Source organism: Arachis stenosperma, chromosome 3 (assembly GCF_014773155.1).
Source record: "Arachis stenosperma cultivar V10309 chromosome 3, arast.V10309.gnm1.PFL2, whole genome shotgun sequence".
Classification (NCBI taxonomy): Eukaryota; Viridiplantae; Streptophyta; class Magnoliopsida; order Fabales; family Fabaceae; genus Arachis; species Arachis stenosperma.
In genome coordinates this window covers 103,163,536-103,176,260 of record NC_080379.1, presented here as the reverse complement: position 1 = coordinate 103,176,260, position 12,725 = coordinate 103,163,536, and positions in this window count along the sequence as shown.

The window sequence follows — 12,725 nt, the reverse complement described above, 5'->3', positions numbered from 1 at the left end:
AGATATTTTCACAAAACCATTAGTTGAGGATAGATTCTGCATGCTTAGGACTTGTCTAGGAATTTTGAGTTATGATTTCTTATTTGAAAAATGCTGATGTATTTGCTGGAGCTTTTTGTCTCATAAACAGGTATGAGACAATTCTGGGTAGGTGATGAACGTTTCCTTCAAATAAGCGTGTTCTGGGCTTGTTTCAAGTGAAAGTTAATCTGGGCCAACCTCAATATCAGATCTAGAGTGGTCCAATGTATTTCCTTAAATCCAACCATCTCTGGGCCCATATACGAATGTTACATTTTTTGTTTGGTTGTTGTTTTTGTTGGGCTGTGTGCTTAATTTTTAAGGGTTTTTCATTTTACGTTCATGATCCAAAAAGATTTTCAGTTTGATTAATTTTTAAAAGTTTTCAAAAATTTAAAATTAATTTTCTGTTTTTTTTTTAATATTTAAAATCATATAAAATCTTTCCTTTATGAGGTCAGGTCTTTTCATGTCATTTCAAAAGGTGATGAAGTTGCATGGTTTTGGAAATCCACTTTTGGGTACGGTTACCAACACTCCCTCTCTTCCCTCCATAACTTCTCCTCAAACCCTTCGGTTTCTTCCCTCTCACTCCACTGATTCTCTTCCCTCAAAAGCCTAAATCTAACCAAATGAAGAAGAAAGTAATTGCTAAAAGAGCACCGCGTGAAAAGATCCATAAGCTTTCTAGACCATCAACTCGCTCTCAAGACCCCACTTTCACTCCTTCACCTTCTCCTCCTACCTCTCATCCTCTCACTACTCCCATGGCACGAACCAAGACCACGCCAAGGTACCCTGCTCTTGCCAAGCCAACACCACCACCGAAGGTCACAACTTCCAAGCCAGGCTCCTCAAAACCTGGTTCTGTGAAGCCTAGCTCCTCCAAGGGCAAATGTCCGATGGCTAAGGAACCTGTTCTCGAACCAACACAACCAAAATCCAGGTCGGTTCCTGTGCGCTCTTAATGAGGTAACACTCGAGTCACTCTCAAAAATGTTAAAGAACCAGACATTGGACCTTTTGATCACAAAGCTCACTTTTTGACCTTTCACTCGAACTATAACCCCTATAGATTCAAATCTGCCATGAATAATGACTTTTATGATGGGCTTATCAAGTATCGCACCCTATGTCCATCTTTTCTTGCTGATCTGCCATCTTTGAAAAGAAAAGATTTTCCATTTGTTGATAACTTGATTTTTCTGGACTGGAATCATCTTTTTGACATCAAAAGCCTGTTTATCCCTTATTGGTCAAAGAATTTTATGCAAACATGACTTATCATGAAGGCACTACTCATTCATATGTAAAGGGCCGAGACATAGTTTTAAATAATAAAACTATCAGTGATGCTTTGAAGTATACGGATGTTGGGCCTTGTGCTTACACTTTGGTTAAGTGGGATGAAGGAGTTGGAATTTCCTTTCATGATGCATTGGCTCACATTTGTGAACATGTTTCTTTAATTGATGGTATTACACCCAATCACAAAGCCCTAGGATATGAGCGTGCTCAGTTGCACCAAATGGTCAACCATATTATTCTGCCTCAAAGTGGCTCATATCAAAGGGTTTTCTACACTGATACTCTTGTTTTATATGTCCTTCTCACCAAAACTGAAACTTCATTTGCATACTTGATGGTTAGATATATGTTTGACTCTGTTAGGAGTGAAAAGGACAAAGCTCTTCCTTATGGCATGTTTCTAACTTGCATATTTGAGTATTTTGGTGTTGACTTGACCAATGAGGAATATGAAAATAGACATTCATACCTAAAAGGGGGTGGTTCAGTGAAACAGAACAAAGGACCTACTCGATCTGAAAGGGTAGTCTTAGATGATGAAGATGATGACTTTGTTCTTGAGGATTCTCCGTCTCTCTCTACTGAGGGTACATCCATCTCTACTGGGAAGAAATCTGCTTTGCTGAATATGGTAAAAGATGTTGTTCATGAGTTCGTTTCCCAATCAAATCACATGATTGCGATGAGCAAAGAGCAAAGGAAATTAGCTAGCAAGCATGAGAATTTCCTAAAGAAATCAAGGGATAGAGTGGCTGTGTTCATGACCTTCATTGATAACCTTCAAAAGGATGAAGACCCTGCCACTGATGTTGAAGAGAAAACTGATTCGGAGGGGAATGATTCTAATGCCTAGGAATTATTTCATGAAAACTGCTACTGCTGCTTTCTGTTTTATCTCATGACTTATGTTTCTTTTACTACTATTTACCAGTTTTTTTGGATGACTGTAATAATTCTAAATACTGCTGCACTTTTGGTAGTTTAGTTAGCTCTTTGAACTGTGATCTAACTCTTTTCTGCAGGATACAAAGCATTGCTTTTGTTGATAATGCTTATTATCCGCCCTTGATGACAAAAAGGGGAGTAAAAGCAATAGGATGTGTAAATGTGTGTCCTTAGAAATTTTTTGTCATTACTGCAGCTACTAGTATTTCTTTTGGGATTTTTTTTGTTTGATTGCTGCATTAATATTTGAGATCACATGTTGAATCTTTTAGCTGCTAATATTAGCTTGATGTTGGGCTAATAATGTGGTGTTGCTTGTGTGATATCCCTTAGATAAAATTATTGTGCATAGCTCTCTATAGTGTTCTCTTTGAGTACTATGGAAAACAGGAACAAAGAGGAAAGCATAAATCCAGGGGGAGCTAATTCTGAAAAGGAAAGGGGGAGCAACATAAAAGCAATTGATAACAATCAAAGCGAGTTTCTAAACCTTACTCAAATTTATTTCCTTTTAATTATTGCTTAAATCATGTTTGTCATCAAGGGGGAGATTGTTGAGTTAAGAAATTAACTAAATTAATTAGTGATGACAAATATTATTTTTGGACAAAATAAATAATTAGTGTTGATTAATTATAATTACTTATTACTAATTGTTTATTGTTGTAGGCCAAAATTTAATAGCCCAAATGGAATGAAAAAACCATAAGCAAGGATGTTGGGCTGAAAGCAAAATTAAGAGCCCAAGGAAAAGCAAAGAAAGAAGCCAAAGAAATCAAAATGGGCCAAGCATATCACTACCCGATCCAAGCCTGATCTGATTTCACAAAAGCAAATCCCTCTCTTTTGTATAACCCAAAAGCAACGTTCACCTCTGTGAGTTGGTCAGAAACTCAAAAAAGTTAGAAAGAGAGAAAAAGCTTCTTCCCTAAGCTAATCACCAAAGAAGCAAGAGAGAAAACGATTAAGCTTGAAAGGCAGACGTCAAATCACCTAGTTCAAACCAAATCAAGCTTAGGTTAAAGGTAACCCATTTCCTCTTGCATGCATTAGATCTTCTTCTCTTCCTCCCAACTCTTTGCTCTATCCGAAATGAGATACAAAGGAAAGCTAGTCTTTGTTCTTCTCTGCTGTGTATCCACGGTCTTAAACATGACTTGGGGACAAAGTTGGTTTTCAAGGGCTCAAATCAAGTTGACTATTGGAAGACTCATGTGGTTGCTGCCTTATGGCTTTCGGTCAAGATGAAGAAGTCAGAAGCAAAGTTTTTAATCTGGGGATTAAGGAAAAAAAGCGAATCTGTGGGTTGGTGAAGCTCAAGGCTCAAGGTGTTGACCTTGGAAGAAGAACCAAGAAAATGCAACGAGATAAAAGAAGCTTGCTGTTCATTCAGAAGGCAAGGAGAGATAACCAGAGTATTAAGGTTTTGTTCTGAGAAGTGTTCTTTGAGAGAGTTCAACTAACTGGAGAGTGTAACCTAATCAAAGGTGCATTCCGCCAGTATGAAGAACTGAATCAGAGGCTTGCTAATATGGTTTTTCGCATAGCACAAAGGCTGTTGATGAAGTCAATCTCCTTCATGTTTTACTGATTGTAATGTACTTTTCTAAGTATATCTTTCTGTAATTTCTTGTGAGAAAAGGCATTGTGAGAAAGCTCAAGTAAAAGCCATGAGTGGAAAAAGGGTGAGTGATACACTTGAGAGAAAAGCCTAGAGTTATTTTCTGATTTCTTTAGGTTAATTAAGTGTCTTGCAGCTTGTACCTGTTAGGTATCCCTTTCTTAGTTGGGTTAGCACTAAGAGTGAATAGTTAGATGTTAGCATAGCCAATGTCAAGTTAGGATAGAACTTGAGTCTGAAATTGGTGTATGTAATACTTTTAACTATAGTGGAAATTCCTCCATTGTTGTGGAGGAGACTGGACGTAGGTTGCATAGCACAAGGCAACCGAACCAGGATATATGCTGGTGTTAGCTTTTCTCTTCTCTGCTGTGTTCTATTTTCTGATATTCATGAGACAAAAATAAATTGTCTCATAAATTTCTGCTGTTGAGTTCAAACAGAATCAGAATTGAAAGTTTTGTTTAAAAGGTCATAACAGCAACTTAAAAGGAAGGCATAGATTCAACCCCCCTTCTCTAAGCCTACTACAACCTTCATCTCGTGTATGCATGCACACGCCTGTGTACGCGGGATGTCTAGATAGAGCTCAGAGTCCGCTGATATAAGAAGTTAGTGTTAGTCTAGAATTTCACTAAATATAGATTCTCGTTGCAAGTACAGTCTAGACCAACAAATAATCCTCTCAATCAAAGTTTGATTTTGAAATACAAAACATAAACCGAGAGTAGTAAAACCTCGGGTCGTTCTCCCAAGGATGCAATCGATGTGTTACACTTTCGGTTGTGGAGATAGAGGGGTTTTGCAATCAAAGAACAAAAGATTAAAAGAACTAAGAAATCAAAGAACAAAGCAATAGTCAAAATTGGAATTAATGCAAGCAAAAAGGAAACAAGATCACAACTAGTGAAAATGCTAAGATATGTATAAAAGAGCCTTGACTTGGGAATGATGATCCAAGGAATCCCATCATTGCCATAACCACAACTATGGTAATTATCATGAGTTAATCTCACTTAGTTAACCCCAAACATCGAGTACTAAGTCAAGCAAGCATAATTGACCTTAATCCATAAGTCCTAGCTAACTTATCAAACTAGTTGATAAAAAGCTATCTTTAATGGAAACAAGAGTCAATTAACTCCCCAAGAATTACCACTAAATGTCGGACATTATGACTCTAGTATCCTAGGAACTCAAATCCCAAGCCAAGGTGTGAAAATCTACTCAAAATCCATAATTGGCATTTTCACAAATACCTTATGTGCATAGAAGTAAAACATGAAAAATTGCAAGGAAAAATAGAAAACTATAACCAACTATCAACAATATCAACAAGAGACAAGTGATCAAGCATAAAGAAAGCATAAGATATGAAATTCATTAATCAAAACTTCAAGAAACTCAAAATTGCAAATATGAACAAGGTAACTTGAACCATAGGAAAGATAAAAGTAAAGATACTAAAATTAAAGAGAAAATTGAGAGTACTTACAATTAAAGAAGCAAAATCTAGGATTAAAGCTTGCTATAAAATGCTACAATTAAAATTGATAAACCCTAAGAAAGCATTCTACTCTACACTACTCCTACTCCTAATTAACTATGCTAAAAAAATGTAAAATGAGGCCTCCTACTCTAATTGCCTTCATATGTGTTGATATCCCTTTCATATAGCACTTCAATTCAGCCTTCAAGCCTTCCAAAATGGGCCAAAAGTCCTCAGAAATCGCGTAGCACGTGTTTTATTAATAAAATCACGCGCAGGGTCCTGTGCGTACGCACACTTGGCTGAATGTTCTTCCATGCGTACGCACAGGTAGTTGTGTGTACACACAAATGCTAATTTCTTCTTGTGCGCACGCATGCTTACTTGTGCGCATGCACGCTTGCTTGTGCGCACGCACACTTGTCTATGTGTGCTTTTCCTTGTTTTCTTCAAGTTTTCTCCCATGTACATGCTTTCTTCCACTTTTGCCTAGCCAATCTTGCCTCAATGACCTGAAATCACTCAACAAACAAGTCATGGCATCGCATGGCATGAAAGTGGAATTAAATTGCTCAATTTAAGCACAAAATTGCATGTTTCCATATTTAGGATCAAATTAGGGACAAAACACAAAAGTATGCTATTTTGGTGCATAAGTGTGAGTTTATGTTATGAAATCCATCCAAATCAAGCTAAAATATATCAAAAAATATGGACTCATAATCCGCGTCGCGTGTGTGTTTGCATACGCATGTTCTCCATAAGTGTTAAAAAGTTGTTAAGTCCTGCAGAATTCACTTTTGCACACCAAACTTCTAACATGCATAACTTTTTCGTTAAAAATCATTTTTAGTCTGTTCTTCAAATGGTGCGAACTTCACGAAGCCAATTTTTATTTGAAATAAGTTTAACAAAAATTGAGGGTTCGAAAGCCAAGTAATGACCCGCCAAAATTTGAATCAAAACTAAGTTCTTCAAATAAATACAAAACTCTATTTTTACCAAGCTTTCATTTCAAGACTAAAATTTTACACATCAAAATAACCCTAAATACATCCAACATAACTCCATATCCTTCCCATATCTTTTACAACCTATCATACCTCAATTTTGGCAACTTTATTCCAACCAAATCTCAATTTACACAAAAAGAATTCATCAATTCATCAACATTCACAACTCACATTCATTATTCTAATCAATCATCATCAAAATTATCATTCATTGATGATAAAGAATTATTGTTGGTCTAGGATTTTCTCTTATAGAAAAGAATTACTTCGTTGTAAGCATAGCTCCAAACCAACAAATAACTCTCACAATCAAATTTAAAATAATTTGGTTGTCACAAGTACGAATCCCAATAAGAATTAACCGAAGTATTTAAACCTTGGGTTGTCTCACAAGGAATTGCAATGAAGTGATCAATTATTGGCTATGAAGGAACAAGGGGTTTTGATTGATAAAAGGGGCAAGAAAATAAATGGCAACAAAAGTAAAGCAAGCAACTAAATAAGACAATTAATAAAGAGAAATATTCATGACAAAGATTGAGAATATAGGTTTTCTATCCTAGTCACTAATAACAATAATTAACAAGAATTTGTCTTATCTAGTTAACTCTAGCATTGGAAGAAAGTACAAAGTTATCTTCACACGATATAAAGTCAAATAAGACTAGCTAATCTCAATCCAAAAGTCCAAATCCACTCACTAATTGAATTAACAAGAGATTAGAGTCAATGAAAATAATATTAACCAAAAATTCTAGATCACCACTCACTTGGAGGCATAAAAGGAAAGCATAATAAATTGCAAGAATAATAAAATCTACCAACTACCAATTACAAGATCAACAACTCAATTCAACAATATAAGAACATCAGATATCAAATTGCATTAAAAAGAAATCCAAATCCAACATGAGCATCCATAAAACTAAAGAGAGACATAAAAGGAAAATTAACACTACAAACTAAGAGAATTAAGATGTAAGAACAAGAAATTATAAAGGAAACAAGATGAGAACAAGAATTAAACCCTAGATCTAAGATGCAAAATAGCCTAAGAACCCTAATTCTAGAGAGAAGAGGGAGCTTCTCTCTCTAGAAACTAACCTACATGATGCTAATCCTACAACTAATTGCTCCCCCTTTTTCCAATCTTCAATTATGCATGAAATAGTCTTTGGAATCAGTTGGATTTGGGCATGGAAAGCTCAGAAATTGCCCCCAGCGTTATCACTTTAATGAAGTCACGTGCGAGCTGTGATGCGTACGCATGGGTCATGCATACGCATCGCTTGGCAATTTACTTCCCACGCGTATGCATCATGTCACGCGTACGCGTTGCCATGCGATTTCATCTCCACGCGTGCGCATCTATCGCGTGTGCGCGTCGATGCATGCACTCCAAATCCTTATTTTTTCATGAGTTCTCCACCTTACATGCTTTTCTCTTCATTCCTTTGATCCATTCCTAGCCTTTTCAACCTGAATTCACTAACAAACACATCAAGGCATCTAGTGGAATCAAAGGTGAATTGAAACTAGCAAATTAAAGGCTTAAAAAGCATGTTTTTACACTTAAGCACAAATTAAGGGAGAATTACAAAACCATGCTATTTTGTTGAATAAATGTGAGAAAAGATGATAAAATCCCCTAAATTAAGCACAAGATAAACCACAAAATTGGGGTTTATCAATCATCAACCCATTTCAAGATAACTCAATATTTTCATTAAGATTACTAACCCTTAACATACATACATGCTTCAACCTATCTTATAGTTAGCCTACGTTTTCACGTGACATTATATATTATCTACGAGAAACCAAAACCGTACCTTTTCTGATTTCTCCCTAATGTTGAAGCACCTCAAATTTCTCTGTTCCACCAATGCCCAAGGCACCAAATGCTCACCAAACAGAAACTCAGCTTCCAAGACCCAATTTTCAAGCTTTAAACGCCACCAATTTGATCCCAACACATATAATTTAATCTTATACTAAATAATTTTACTTAAAATCAACTTAGGGTTCATAGTTATTAATGATTCACAAGAGTTAGAGGTTTTTCGCCTTACTAACAGAAGTTTGGGACAAGACCCAGCAAGCCCATAAAACTAATTTAATCCTAAACACCAAAATTACATAATCTCTCAAAATCAAAACCTCAAATTTTCGAAATTAAGGAGAGAGTGGATGAGTGAGAAATTGTTAGGTTCTTACCAAATGGTTTGGTGGGTTTTGTAGAGGTCGATGCAGTGGTCGCGTGGCCGTAAACGGTGCGGCTATCAGAGCTCCAGATTGAGAAATATGTGAGATTGAATTTGAATCCAAGGGTTTGGAATGTTCCCCTTCTCTCCCAAGTGTTTCAGCATATTTTTCTTTGATTAGGGAAGAAGATGAGCTAAACTTCTTCTTTATATGGTAGGCTATGGATTCGGTTCGTCCGGTTTGACTCATTTGCCAGGTTTTGGGCTAAATACTTTAAAATTAGTGTTAAAAATTCACATTTTAATTATTTCTACTTCTTTAAACTATAATATTTTATTTTCAAATTTTTTAAATAATAATTAATTATTAACTAATTATTTATTAATTTTGTGAGTTTTACAGAAACAATTTTAGTACACGACGTTAATTTCAAAGACCATTTTAGAATTTAATTTAGTGGCAATGTCTTGTACCTTTTATGTTGAGGATGCTGCTCTAGTATAGCACTAATCTATCGTGGTCACGTGGCTTTTTTGAATTTGGGTAATCATCAGTTCGTTCAACTTGAACTGTCAGTTTTCAATGAATTTGACTAATTCAAATACTAAAACAACCTATATGTCAATTCGAATTGGCAATTCAAATACTAAAACAACTAGATAACTGGTTTACCAATTTTTTGATAAACCATCCGATTCGGTCCAATTTTTATAATATTGCTTTTATATGCGTACAAAGATATGCTTCTTTCCTCTCTTAGCTATTTTTCTTTTTGCGAAAAAAAACCATTAATGAAAAGTTCTTATTGATGAACATAGTATATAAATCAGTTTTTTCCGTTATAGGATTGTTGATCAGAAAATATTTTCGATCTAAATGAGTTGAATCGAAAAAGTGAAGTGCAGTTTCTCGAGAGACACGCATGTGAGTATGAGGTTGAAAGTATTCAGCGCTGATTGTATTTTGATTGTTTTATTGATCGAATAAGTTAAATCGAGTAGAAGACTTGATTCGAGAAATTGAGTAAGGTTTTTAAAAAAGCTGATCGAGTAGTTGTGGAAGCGGGAAAGTTCGTGGCTTTTATCACACGAGAAAAACATGGGGAATATCTATAATCATGCAACGGAAACGGTTACCAAGAGTGATTGTATTTCAAATTTATAATTTTTGTATTTAATTGTAATTAATTGTAATTTAATTAACTATTATGTAAGATAGCATATAAATACTGTGAAGTGTTAGGGAATAAGGGTTGGAACTTTTACTCAGAAAAAATACTCTAGCACTCTCACATCCCAGCGAATTCCTGAGTTTGCGATCGAGTTACATTTTCTGTAGGGTTTCTTCCATCTTCTTCTTTCTTTTAATTTATTTTACTGTAAACTTAACATTTCAATTCATTTTATTTACCAAGTGTTCTTTACTTTCACTGATCAATTTATTCTTCTGCGTTTAAATCTTTCATATTGAAGTTCTTTAATCCAATCGAAGGCATTTTATTGTTTTCTTTTAATTTTATTGCAAACCCTTTCATTTGCTATCTATTTAGCGTTCAAAACTTTATTTTCTAAGTCCTATTTATTGATTTATAGGTTTACTTTATTTTTATCTTTCAATATTTGTCTAATTGGAGATGTTTTGATGTACTTCTAGAAACTGGTACTCGCATAGAGGAGTAGGTTTCGCTCCCAGACCACTAGATATCGAACCACCATCGATTTGCTAAAAAATTGACAAAATAAATTGGCATGCCCGGTGGGACAATTTTAAATCGAAGCGTGTCAAAATAAGTAATTTTCCAGTAATCTCTTAGTATATGCGATTGTGAAGTGGGAAGATCATTCACATGGCTAATGAAGTATCAAATATGAATGGTGGTTCATCCACCAATAATAGCATACCAGTATCCATGCAACAAGCCGATGTATCTTCACATTCGAAGAGTGCAATTGGAACTAAAAGTATAGCCATTATGACTATTCAAACTGGAAATATTGGACGTAATACTCGTCCGCGTGGTCCTGTACCACCATATCAACCTCCATTAACCACTGGTTGGCCCCCTTATGGTCTTTCTACTGGTTATACCCCACCGGTGGATGGTTTTATGCCACCTATCCATTTCGGGAATGTAAATGGAGCAAAAAATGTTAAAAACCCACAACATTCCGAATATTCTCGTGATTATCTTGTGGGCTCCACTTCGAATGCTGCTAATTTGATGGCAGCATATCGATAACAAGTGGAAGAAGGTCATCATGATCTGGTCAATTTACTGACTCAGTAATTGACTATAATTCTAAATCCCATGATGGTTGATGATGAATCGAGGTTTGAGCGTCTTTCTAGGCAAGTCGAGAGGATTGCTCGAATCGTCGATTATGATGCAGGTGAAAGGCATAATGCCCGGGGAAATAACGAGGGCATGGAAATTTTTCAAAATAAAAATCATATTCCAAATCGAGAAAATCCCCACGTGGTTCTTCAAGGTGAAAATGCTGATGATGTTTTAAATGGATTGCGTGGTGATCGCTATCACGTCGCTGGGATTGTAGAAGAGGTACTAAATCAGGTTGGACTAAATGTTGGTTTTATGAATCAACCACATTTTGTATCTACTTTTCACCAAGCAGTTCAGATGGCTGAAGTCCCAAGAAGGGTAAAGAATCCAAAAATAACCACAAAATTTGCTGGAGAAGTTGGAGAATCCACTACTGAACATGTTGCTCATTATTTGGTCGAGATCGGGAATCTAGCCAATGATGAAAATTTGAAAATGAAAATTTTCCCTTCATAATTAATAAAGAATGCATTTACTTAGTTTTCGAATCTCATACCAAATTCAATTACAACATGGAATCAGTTGGAAACTGCTTTTCATGCTCAGCTTTATCGAGGGAAAATGATTGTAGCGATTACTGATCTAGTGGCTTTGAAACATGAAGATGGTGAAACTATTAATGATTATTTGATACGTTTCAAAAATGCTAGAAGTAGGTGCTATGTGACATTACCTGAAAGTGAGATTGTGAAAATAGTAACTATGGGGTTAAGATTCTATATGCATAGGAAATCGCTTAATATGCATATTCCTAATCTGGCTCATTTGGCTGAAAAGGTTCGGTAGACCGAGCTTATAAAAAAGGAGAAAGAAAAATATAGAAATGAATAAAGGTCGAAGAGTAAACCGTTTACTCGAAAAGAAAAGGTTGCTTATGTAACCATGGAATCCTCAGAGGAGGAAGTTGATTTCGAAACAGAAGTCGATTTGGCTGAACTTAAGAAAGGTCATGTGTTCTTTATTAAAGAAACTTTCCAATAGTGAAAAGTCGAATGATTCAAAACTTAAGAGTGTGAAAAAGTATAGTTTTGATATCTCGAAATCCGATCAGATTTTCGATGTGTTGCTTAAAGATAAACAATTAGTTTTACCTGAGGGTAGAACTTTACTTTCCGTAAAAGATTTAAAGGGAAATCCTTACTATAAATTTTATCAAGCAACAAGTCATTTGACAACAGTTGTGTCCGTTTCAGGAATTTGATTCATGAAGCAATCATGGAAGGACGGTTGAAATTTGATGATGGCAAGAATGAGATGAAGGTTGACATTGATCCCTTCGAAGTTGATGCTAGTCATGTTGAACCTTACTTGGGGGTGAACATGGTTGGCATGTCTTATGATTTTGATGTGGCTCTTGATGATTTTGAGTCATAGGTGAGATCTGTTTATCCCGGAACGGGAGATGGCTTACTGGATTTCTTAGTTCAGCAGAAGATCAAAGATCGGGACGTATCTCTGTGTCCTCGGTGCAATGCTGTCTTCGACGCTGAGGTGACAGCAATCTTTGAAAAAAAAAGAATGAAGAAGGAATTGGCTCATAGGGAAGAGCAAGCGCGCCAGAGGCAGCCAATTCGACGTATGGAGGGTTCTAGTTCAAAGATCTCTCAGCGTGATGTAACTGCACCTTTGAGTCAATCTCAGGCCATAGGTGTTCAATGGATTAGAAATTGTCAAGAATTCCAAAGGCGTGATCATTTGTATCGACGCAATCCTCAGTGGGGGCATCGAGCACCGTCTCAAAATCAATATACTTATCTATCGAGGATGTTCCAGGGGTTACCC